The sequence below is a fragment of the Crinia signifera genome, chromosome 6, assembly GCF_055691185.1.
Source record: "Crinia signifera chromosome 6, ASM5569118v1, whole genome shotgun sequence".
NCBI classification, from domain to species: domain Eukaryota; kingdom Metazoa; phylum Chordata; class Amphibia; order Anura; family Myobatrachidae; genus Crinia; species Crinia signifera.
The window spans coordinates 144164749-144174529 of NC_139222.1; positions in this window are offsets into that span (position 1 = coordinate 144164749).

The window sequence follows — 9781 nt, forward strand, 5'->3', positions numbered from 1 at the left end:
AGTCCTCAGTCTCCGCAGCGGCATGCGTGACTGGGGGATCTTCTCTTCGGAGCCTGCCTGAAGCACATCAGACTCGCTAGTACACTGCAGAAAGTAGGTGGCTGCACTAATATTATTTAAAATCTCCTCACTTGACTTTATTCTTCTTATTCTCAATTGAATTTCATACTCATCGTTTGAAGAGTCTCTTCCTCACAGACATCCACCACTAAGCAGTGCCTGCGGTGTAGCTGTGCGTGTGGTGGATGTGGAGGTTGGGGGATGCCAAAATACCCAGTGAACATTCCTAAAGGGGGTGTGGCCATGTCCCCTTTATCCATGACCATGCCCTCTTCTTAAAAGTGTACCGATTTCTGGCCTTAATATGTTGGAGGGTATGATGTCATTACGTCATGTTGCATGGTAGCGGCTCCAGGCATGTGCAGATCCTTTAATAATGCACCATCTGAGAGACTCTATGGTATCGTAAAATGGCCGTGGGAACTGAGACACTGGCACCATGTTTTCTGTGTACAAGATTGCAGCTGTAAGCAGAGACATGCCCCACAAATGGCCACAGCATGTCTGCATTTTTGCTGTCACTCCATATGATGGCACCACAAAATGCCCTTGTCAATCATTTGCATTTGATTGCTCACTGCAAGCATCTTCGTAAAAGTTTCATGGCCCGTGTGTTATTCAATCATGACACATTATGCCAGGCATGTTCAAACTATGGCCCTTAGGCCAGGGGTTCCCAATCTTTTTTGATTCACGGCACCCTAGAGAATCAGAATTTTTTTCATGGCACCCCTAGGTCCAAATTTTTTTTATTAGATTGGGTTTATATGCGATTCTTAGCGGCAGTTATGTGGTAAAGGGCAGGATTAGCTTCTGTTTGTACACATTGTATGATTGGCAGCCACCAGCACTGGTTTTGCTCATAAATAATTAACCATTCATAATTTGAGTTGGTCCTGGACCACCAAGCCGCGGCACCCCTGCAAGTGTCCCGAGGCACCCCAGGGAGCCACGGCACACAGTTTGGGAACCACTGCCTTAGGCTGTTGTGAAACTACACATCCCAGCATGCCGTGCCATAGTTTTAGCATTCCCTAATAGCAAAACTGTTGTAAGGCATGATGCAGTCAGCTGATAATTGCTCCACTGCATTATTATCTGCATCTGAATTAGATCAAATCTAGTTTACTTACTGTTTTGCATTAAAATAAGTATATTCCTAGCCTGTAAATGGTGTATACTAGATATTTATAGGTTTATTTACTGGCTTCCTGTAGAAATCCACTCCCTGCCCTATTGCGCAGCTCAATCGTGCATTTATGGGCTGCAGTCAGTGCAATACATAAAAGGGGGGTTTAAATAGTAGCAGCATGCGCTGGTTCCAGCACCTGCCTGGGTATCTTGACATCGTGCTGGCAGCTCTTTCCTCTCTGGGTATAGGGGTAGCGGCAGTCCTCCTGTCAAACTCAAGTAGGCGCTGCCACTGCTAAGCTGTTCTGGCTGTAGTTTCCTCTTTCATTAGAAACACGATTTTCTATCCCTGCATTAAGTACATTGCCAGCCAGTCTTGTCAGATGTACTATATTGCAATAAATGAACTAATGACTGTTTCATAGTCCACGGTTAAATTGTTCTATTGATTTAGATTCCTGTAAAACAAAATGCAGAGAGATGATGGCTTTGTTTAAAGCAGGGAGTCCTCCCCAGTTGCAGCAGCTGAGTGTATAACTGGAGTATATAGCCAAACACTGTTTAACCTATTGTAAATTTAACAGATGTTTCTGATAAGAAAGGAATAAATAAAGTAACTCATAGAAGAAGAAAAACATTTTGGGTGGGATGCACTAAAGGAAAAATGCTGTAAAAAAACATTATTGGGGTTTTAACGCATTTTAGTATGCAGGAAAACCCGCAAGCCAGGTCTACACATTGATTGTTTCTCTACTTTCATAACTACACCTTTGGCGATGAAGAGTTCATCTTAAAAAGTTTGTCTAGAGGAGAAAGAAACCGCTACATGCCTATACACCGCTATACTTACCGTGAGTGGGGTACACCCATTTATCCACCTTCTCCAATTTTCCTTTTCTCTATCCATTAAGAGTGGAATACAGATAGTAATATCCAATTATTGATTTTTCTGACACTCTCCATATATCATCGAGAACATTCTGGAAAAAAAATTGGAGATACTAGAAGATGTTGATATTCTGGTCCATCGCGTGTCTGATTGCGTCCTAGATTTTGGAAATCCCTATTCTTTGTATTGTATGGTATTTAAAGGGTTATTTCTCTTTCAATGGTCCTGGTGACACAGCTCAACACTGGGATGTAGGAGGGTCCGAAGGAGCCAGGCACCTATCCTAAAGCTTTAGAGGGTAGGCTCCTCCCCTACTGCATCCCTGGACTCTCCAGTTCGTGTTAGGTGCCCACTGGAGTGGGTGCTATTCTAAAGGGCTGCGGGAGCAGCCGAAGAAATAGAGTAGTTAGGGGATTTTTATTATTTTATTAACTATTACCCTAGCTAGGTAGGCACAGTGTGAGGATTCTCATAGTGAATCCTCACACTGCTAGCGCAGCAGGAGCTGACAGAAGCGCGTCCTGTCAGCTCTCTGTGCACAGGGGAGACGCTGTCTGGTCTCCCTGTGCTGCGCTTACAGCCTCTATTAAGAGGCTGCCTGGGCTCCGGAGTAGCCTGAAACCGGCTCCACAGTTAGGTGGGGATCATGGGGGACAGGCGCTCCGTGATGGCGGCGGCCATTTTATGCGGATCTTACACGCTGAGCTCCTGATTGAGAGGACAGCAGCGCTGTGACAGGCATGTTCCAAGTGGTCCCCATTCGAGGGGGAGACACTGGAACTAGGAAATCCTACCTAAGGAGCGGCTGGCTGGGGGTGGTTGGCGCCAAAAGGTCACGGACCCCGCAGCAGCAGGGACTTTTGGTCTCTTCCTTCACTCTGACTTTGGCGCCTTTCAGAACGCTTGCAGCGGAGCTGAGCTGGCTAATTGATCCTGGCAGAGTGACTTGGATTTCCTGGGCATCGCTTCCCCGCAGTTGAAACCTACAGACAGCTAAGTGACTGGGTGCATTGACTTTGTATAAACGCTTGTACATTGTTTGCACTGTGTATATTGAGATATATATATTTTTCACTTGCATCATGTCTGAGCATCAGGCTGTGGTTTTGGGGGAGGGAGCCCTTAGTGCACTGAGCGCGTGCAATGTTTGCACACAAAATTTTGTCCCTGAGCAGATGGCCAAGGAGGGCTTATGTATTACTTGCGCTGATGTGAGACCCATGGGCAGTGAACCCCATAGGGCAGAGCAGAGTGAACCTGCGTGGGCCAGTGCCCTAGGCAGGTCTGTAAACGCTTTGGTGCAGCTTCTGGACAGGCAGAGTGATGTGCTGGTAGAATCACAGAGACCTATGCCATCATCTCAGCAGTCGTCTGGCTCCTTGCCTCTTACCCAGGCAGATCCTGCGCTTATTCAAGTGATGCAGGATACTGCTAAGGGGATCAACAGATTCAGTGAAATACTGGACAAAATGGATGATGTTGCAGGGACCCCTAAAAGGTCTTATGCTATGCCTACTGTGGTAGATGAGGAGGAAGGAGAGTATACTGACACACCCTGGGACCAGGGTGATGATTTTGAAGAGACCTCTGCTGCTGGTATAGAGGATCTCATTGTAGCTGTAAAACAGGCTTTAAAACTGTCTGTAGAGGATAAGACTCCTGTTAAGGGTGTTTTTAAGCGACAGCGGAAGGAGGCTGTTACTTTTCCTTCAGATGAGGGGTTGCAGGAATTATTGGAAGGGGCTTGGAAAACCCCAGATAAGAGGCTACAGATGCCTAAGAGATTCCTTAGTCTGTACCCCATGCCAGAGTCTCATGCTGAACTCTGGGAAAAGGTGCCTGTTGTGGATGCTTCAGTGGCACGTTTATCAAAAGCTACGGTATTGCCTGTACAGGGTGGTGCAGCTTTTAAAGATTCTGTGGATAAAAAGCTGGAGGGAAACCTCAACTTTTGAAGGGGTGGGGTTTACCCTACGTCCCCTTATTGCTTCAGCCTGGGTCTCTAAGGCCATTATAGAGTGGGCTGGTGAGTTATGCACCATGCTGCAGGCTGACCCTGGTGCTTTGCTGGTAGCAGAAAAGATTAAGGCTGCTGCAGAATATGCGGTGGAAGCAGAGGAGGAAGCTCTTAAAATGGCTACCAGAGTGTCCACAGTCTCTATTAATGCCAGGAGAGTGCTCTGGCTTAAGGCCTGGGAAGCGGACAATGAGTCCAAAAAGGCCCTAGAAATGTTAGCTTTCAAGGGAAAGTTACTTTTTGGTTCTGAGCTAGAGGAGATTATAAAGCAAGCCACAGGCGGCAAGAGTACATTTCTGCCGGCCTCCTCAACAAAGCAGTCATCCAGATTCGCTGCTTTCAGGCCGTCCTTTCGGCCCTCCCCTAGAGGTGGTGCGTCCTTTCGGGGACAGTCGTTCAGGGGAAAGTTTCAGACCTCTAGGGGCAAATCTCAAAGGTCCAAGTTTGGCTCCTTCCATAAGAAGCCTGCCTCCAAAGGAGAGGAAAAACCCTCCGCATGACTGCCAGGGGATAGGCCCGGCAGGGATAAAGGTGGGGGGGCGTCTCACACACTTCAGGGACGCTTGGGCTTCTCTAGACCTGGATACCTGGGTCTTAGAGATTATTACCCAGGGTTACAAAATCCCTTTCAGAGGGCTGCCTCCGAAGAGGTTCATCCCCACACCCATGCCAAAACTGGCGCTCCTGCGCACAGCTCTTATGAGAGCGGCTCATTCCCTTTTGGAAAAAGGGATGGTAATTCCGGTTCCAAGGGCAGAGTGGAAGAAAGGCTTTTACTCCACGCTGTTCCTGGTGCCCAAACCAGACGGGTCTTTCAGACCAATACTAAACTTGAAGTCCTTAAATGTCCACCTATGGGTAGACCATTTCAAAATGGAGTCTTTGAGGTCTGTACTCCTGAGTCTGGACCAGGGAGAATTTTTGGCGTCCATGGATGTCCAAGACGCATATCTGCTCGTTCCCATTCACCCGGAACATCAGACTCTGTTGAGGTTTGCTATAGGAGACCTGCATTTACAGTTCCGGGCGTTACCCTTTGGGCTAGCAACCGCGCCAAGGGTATTTACAAAGATAATGTCAGTGATGGCGGCCGTGCTGAGGCTCAGGGGAATCACAGTAATACCCTATTTGGACGATCTCCTGTTCAAGGCAGAGTCAGCAGCCCTGCTTCAAAGTCACTTGAAAGAGGCCATCAGTTTTTTGCAGGCTCACGGCTGGATTTTAAACTTACAAAAATCTCAGTTGGTACCATCACAGAGGATCCAGTTCTTGGGAGTCATACTGGATACCCATCTCCATCGGGTATTTCTCCCGGAGATAAAGGCCAGGGACCTGGTCACTTTAGTTCAGGAGATTCTCAGAGCTCCGAGCTTGTCAGTATGGAGGTGCCTCAAGCTCCTTGGGAAAATGGTGGCGTCATTCGAGACGCTTCAATTTGCCAGGTTCCACTCTCGAGTATTCCAATGGAACATTTTGTCGGCCTGGTCAGGAAACACTTTGACCATGAAGACGGAGTTGATAGTGCTGTCTGCGGACACTCGGGACTCCTTGAAATGGTGGACAGAGGTAGATTCCCTTCAGTGGGGTCGGTCATTACAGACCTGGGACTGGTTGGTAGTAACTACCGATGCCAGTCTCAGGGGCTGGGGGGCAGTAGTCCTGGATCTCAGGCTGCAGGGCCTGTGGACGGCAGAGGAATCAGTGTTACCAATCAACATCTTGGAGCTGAGAGCTGTCTGGAAAGTGATTTCCTTGGCGGGAGACAGGTTACGGAACCTCCCTTTGAGGATTCAGACCGACAATGCCACAGCTGTGGCGTATCTGAATCACCAGGGAGGTACACGCAGCAGATTGGCCATGTGGGAGGTGTCCAGAATCTTCCTATGGGCGGAACAGAATGTTCCTGCCGTATCGGCTATATTCATTCCAGGAGTGGAGAATATAGAAGCAGACTTCCTGAGCAGGGAGGAGCTCAAGGAAGGAGAATGGAGCCTACACCCTCAGGTGTTTCACCAGATCGCTGCAATGTGGGGAACTCCGGTTTTGGACCTGATGGCATCCAGGTTCAACCATCAGGTGCCCAGGTTCTATGCCAGAACGAGAGATCCGCTAGCAGAGGCAGTGGATGCCATGACTACTCATTGGCAGGGAGATCTTCTTTATGCATTCCCTCCAATTCCAATGTTAGCGAGACTGTTGAAGAGGGTACAGGACCAGAAGGTCCCGGTGATCCTTGTGGCCCCAGATTGGCCAAGGAGGTCCTGGTACTCGAGGCTTCAGAGGTTATCAGTGGATTCATGGCGTCTAACTCTGAGACCAGATCTGTTAAGACAAGGCCCATTCAATCACCTGGATTCCGATCGATTGATTTTGACGGCCTGGTTATTGAAACCGCCATTTTGAAAAAGAAAGGGTTTTCTGACGCAGTAGTGCAGACTATGATAAAAGCCAGAAAAGCTGTTTCTTCGGCAAATTATTATAGAGTCTGGAAGACTTATATTAGATGGTGTGAGAGGCGAAAAGCTCACACATCTCACTTCAAATTATCAAAAATGTTGGAATTTTTACAAGATGGGTTTTCATCGGGCCTAAGCCTTCAGTCGTTGAAGGTGCAGATTTCGGCCTTGTCCATCTATTTTCAAAAAAGAATTGCCATTTTACCGGAGATTCAAACCTTTTTACAAGGGGTATCCAGACTAAAACCCCCTTACAAGCAACCAGTAGCGCCTTGGAATTTGTCACTGGTTTTGGATTGTCTTCAAAAGGCACCATTTGAACCTTTAAGGTCGGCTGACTTTAAGTTTCTCACGTGGAAGCTAGTGTTTTTGTTAGCAGTAGCATCTGCTAAAAGAGTGTCAGAGTTGGGAGCTTTGTCATGCAAATCTCCCTTCTTAATTTTTCATGATGTTCTGAGAACAGTGCCTCAGTTTTTACCGAAGGTGGTCTCTGCCTTCCATTTAAATCAGGAGATAGTTTTACCTGTTTTTCAACCCCCAGAGGGTTCTAAGAAAAGGGACAAGTTAAAGACTTGGGATGTTGTGCGTGCGTTACGCATATATGTGGACAGAGTGAAGAGTGTTAGGAAGACTGACACTTTATTGGTACTGTATGACGTACATAAAATTGGTTGGCCTGCATCTAAGCAGACCATTGCTAGGTGGTTGCGATCTGTGATAGCCTTTGCATACACCAAAGTGGGTAGGCCTGTACCGGCCAGAATTAATGCGCATACCACCAGGTCAGTTGCCACCTCTTGGGCGGTCCGACATGGGGCCACAGCTGAGCAGGTTTGCAGAGCTGCCACTTGGTCATCTGTTCACACATTTGCCAAATTCTATAGATTCCATGAGTTCGCGTCGGAGGACGCATCATTCGGGCTAACAGTGCTGAGAGCTGCAGACCTGAGCGTACCCTCCCAAAGGACCGGCTCTGGAACGTCCCAGTGTTGAGCTGTGTCACCAGGACCATTGAAAGAGAAAAAGGGATTTTTGTAAGAACTTACCGTTCGAATCCCTTTCTCTGATATGGTCCTGGTGACACAGCGATCCCTCCCTTACGCTCAGTAAGTATGCCAGAAGTTTCATGATGTTCATGTTAAAATGGTTAAAAGTTAACAGTTTCTGTTATAAATTGTGCATATAATATGTGCAGGCGTTTGTACTGAGTTAATGTTTTCCAGTGGCTTTGAAAGATTGAACTGAAGAGTCCAGGGATGCAGTAGGGGAGGAGCCTACCCTCTAAAGCTTTAGGATAGGTGCCTGGCTCCTTCGGACCCTCCTACATCCCAGTGTTGAGCTGTGTCACCAGGACCATATCAGAGAAAGGGATTCGAACGGTAAGTTCTTACAAAAATCCCTTTTTTGGTGATAACCGGGGGAAAGTACAGCTCACAGGCAGCAGTGCGCCAACACAGGTCATATCCTAAAAAAATATTTGTCTAGTTGGATACCCCATAGAAGCTTTTGGGCTTCTTACCGGGACCTACTGCTGCCTCACATGCTCCCTGCTCATATGTGTCCAGGCAGCCTCCTGCTGTGCAGGTAGGAGGAGGGGGGAGTCGACGGGGACCTGCTGACCCTCCACTGGCTGCTTCGCAACGGGCAGCTCTTATCGCAAGAGCATATGCGATTGGTATAGCTGCGGTAGCCAGCAGAGGGGGGCTAAGTGTGGTGGTGGATGTTAGTGCACCCCCCCCCCTTGCAATTATACTCACCTGATTCAGGGCTGGCATCAGAATATGTGGGGCCTGTGCCCCCTTCCCGACCCCCCAGTGTGCCTAGTGAGACCACCAATGTCTGTAGCACTGTCCATACTACTCTAGTTCTACATTGCTTTAAGGGAAATGTGAACTTTGTTTATGCCAAATTATACTTGATAGACTCAAGTCCTGGTCCCCCTTTCTGTTTGGGCTCAGTAATGGAGTACCTGCAGTCCATGGAATATGAGTATATGTGGAAAAAAAAATTTGGGGGCTATCCTGATATGAATTTTTTCCTCATATACATACATACAAAAAGCTCTTGTATTATATATATTTTTTCAGCCCATGAATTGATGAGCTTGGCTCACAAAAGAGAAAGCTTTATTTTTGCTTATATGTGTGTGTGTATACACATTTTTCTATGAGTTTTTGTTTTTTCATATTATGATATTTTTTGAGTATTTTTTGGTCTTTTTTCTGTAGATGTCTTTATTTAAAATATGTCATACTCCCCTCTTTTTTTCGAAAATAAAATCAAATAAAATTAAAATAAAAAGTACAAAGTAACACAAATAAAAAATAATAAAAATAAAAGAACCATAATCGAAAGCAGATTTGATATGGCACTTAGGCCCTTATTCTGGTCAGTGCGTACTTTCCCGAATTCTTACGGAGCGGGCCGCACGCCACGCTGTGCGGACATCGTCCGCAGAAACGCCCACCGAGCCTCCGCATTCGGACGGACTCACTCTTTAAGAAGAGGGCGTGTTTACGGACAACATCCAAACCTTGCGTGTGCGGTGGACACACACATATTCTGCACGGTCTTACAGCGTATGCACGGTCTTACCGCGTCAGAACGGACGGGAACCTGGCCGTACGCACCGATGCGGTGTATTTACGCACAAATCACCACTTATGCAATTAGGCAACCTCATTAAAAAGGGATTGTTTTTAATGGTCATCTATTATTTATCTAATAGATAATTAAACACTTTAATACCACTTTAGATTAACCCTTACATCATGCTTAGTTCACCACATTCTTTCTCGCCCCTTTAAACCCATGTGCTATGTATGCATATTACATCATCTATTATTCTTCACATGCAAACACACACATACACATCAACACACTTATGTACAACTTTACATCTCCCTTCACTTTCAACCACTTCTATGCAATAAAACCATCTATATACTGTATATACCTTTTGCACCTTACATAAATAAACATCACTATTTATACTTATTTCCTTATCTTTATACTTATACAGGTTGAGTATCCCTTATCCAAAATGCTCGGGACCAGGAGAATTTTGGATAACGGATTATTCCGTATTTCGGAATATTGTAATATTTCAATGATGTATTTTGAAGTATCTTGCATTTATGCTGTATAAACACATAATATACACACAAATATATTTTATTACCACATAAAATACACACAAATATATTTTATTTGTTCAAAAAACAAGGT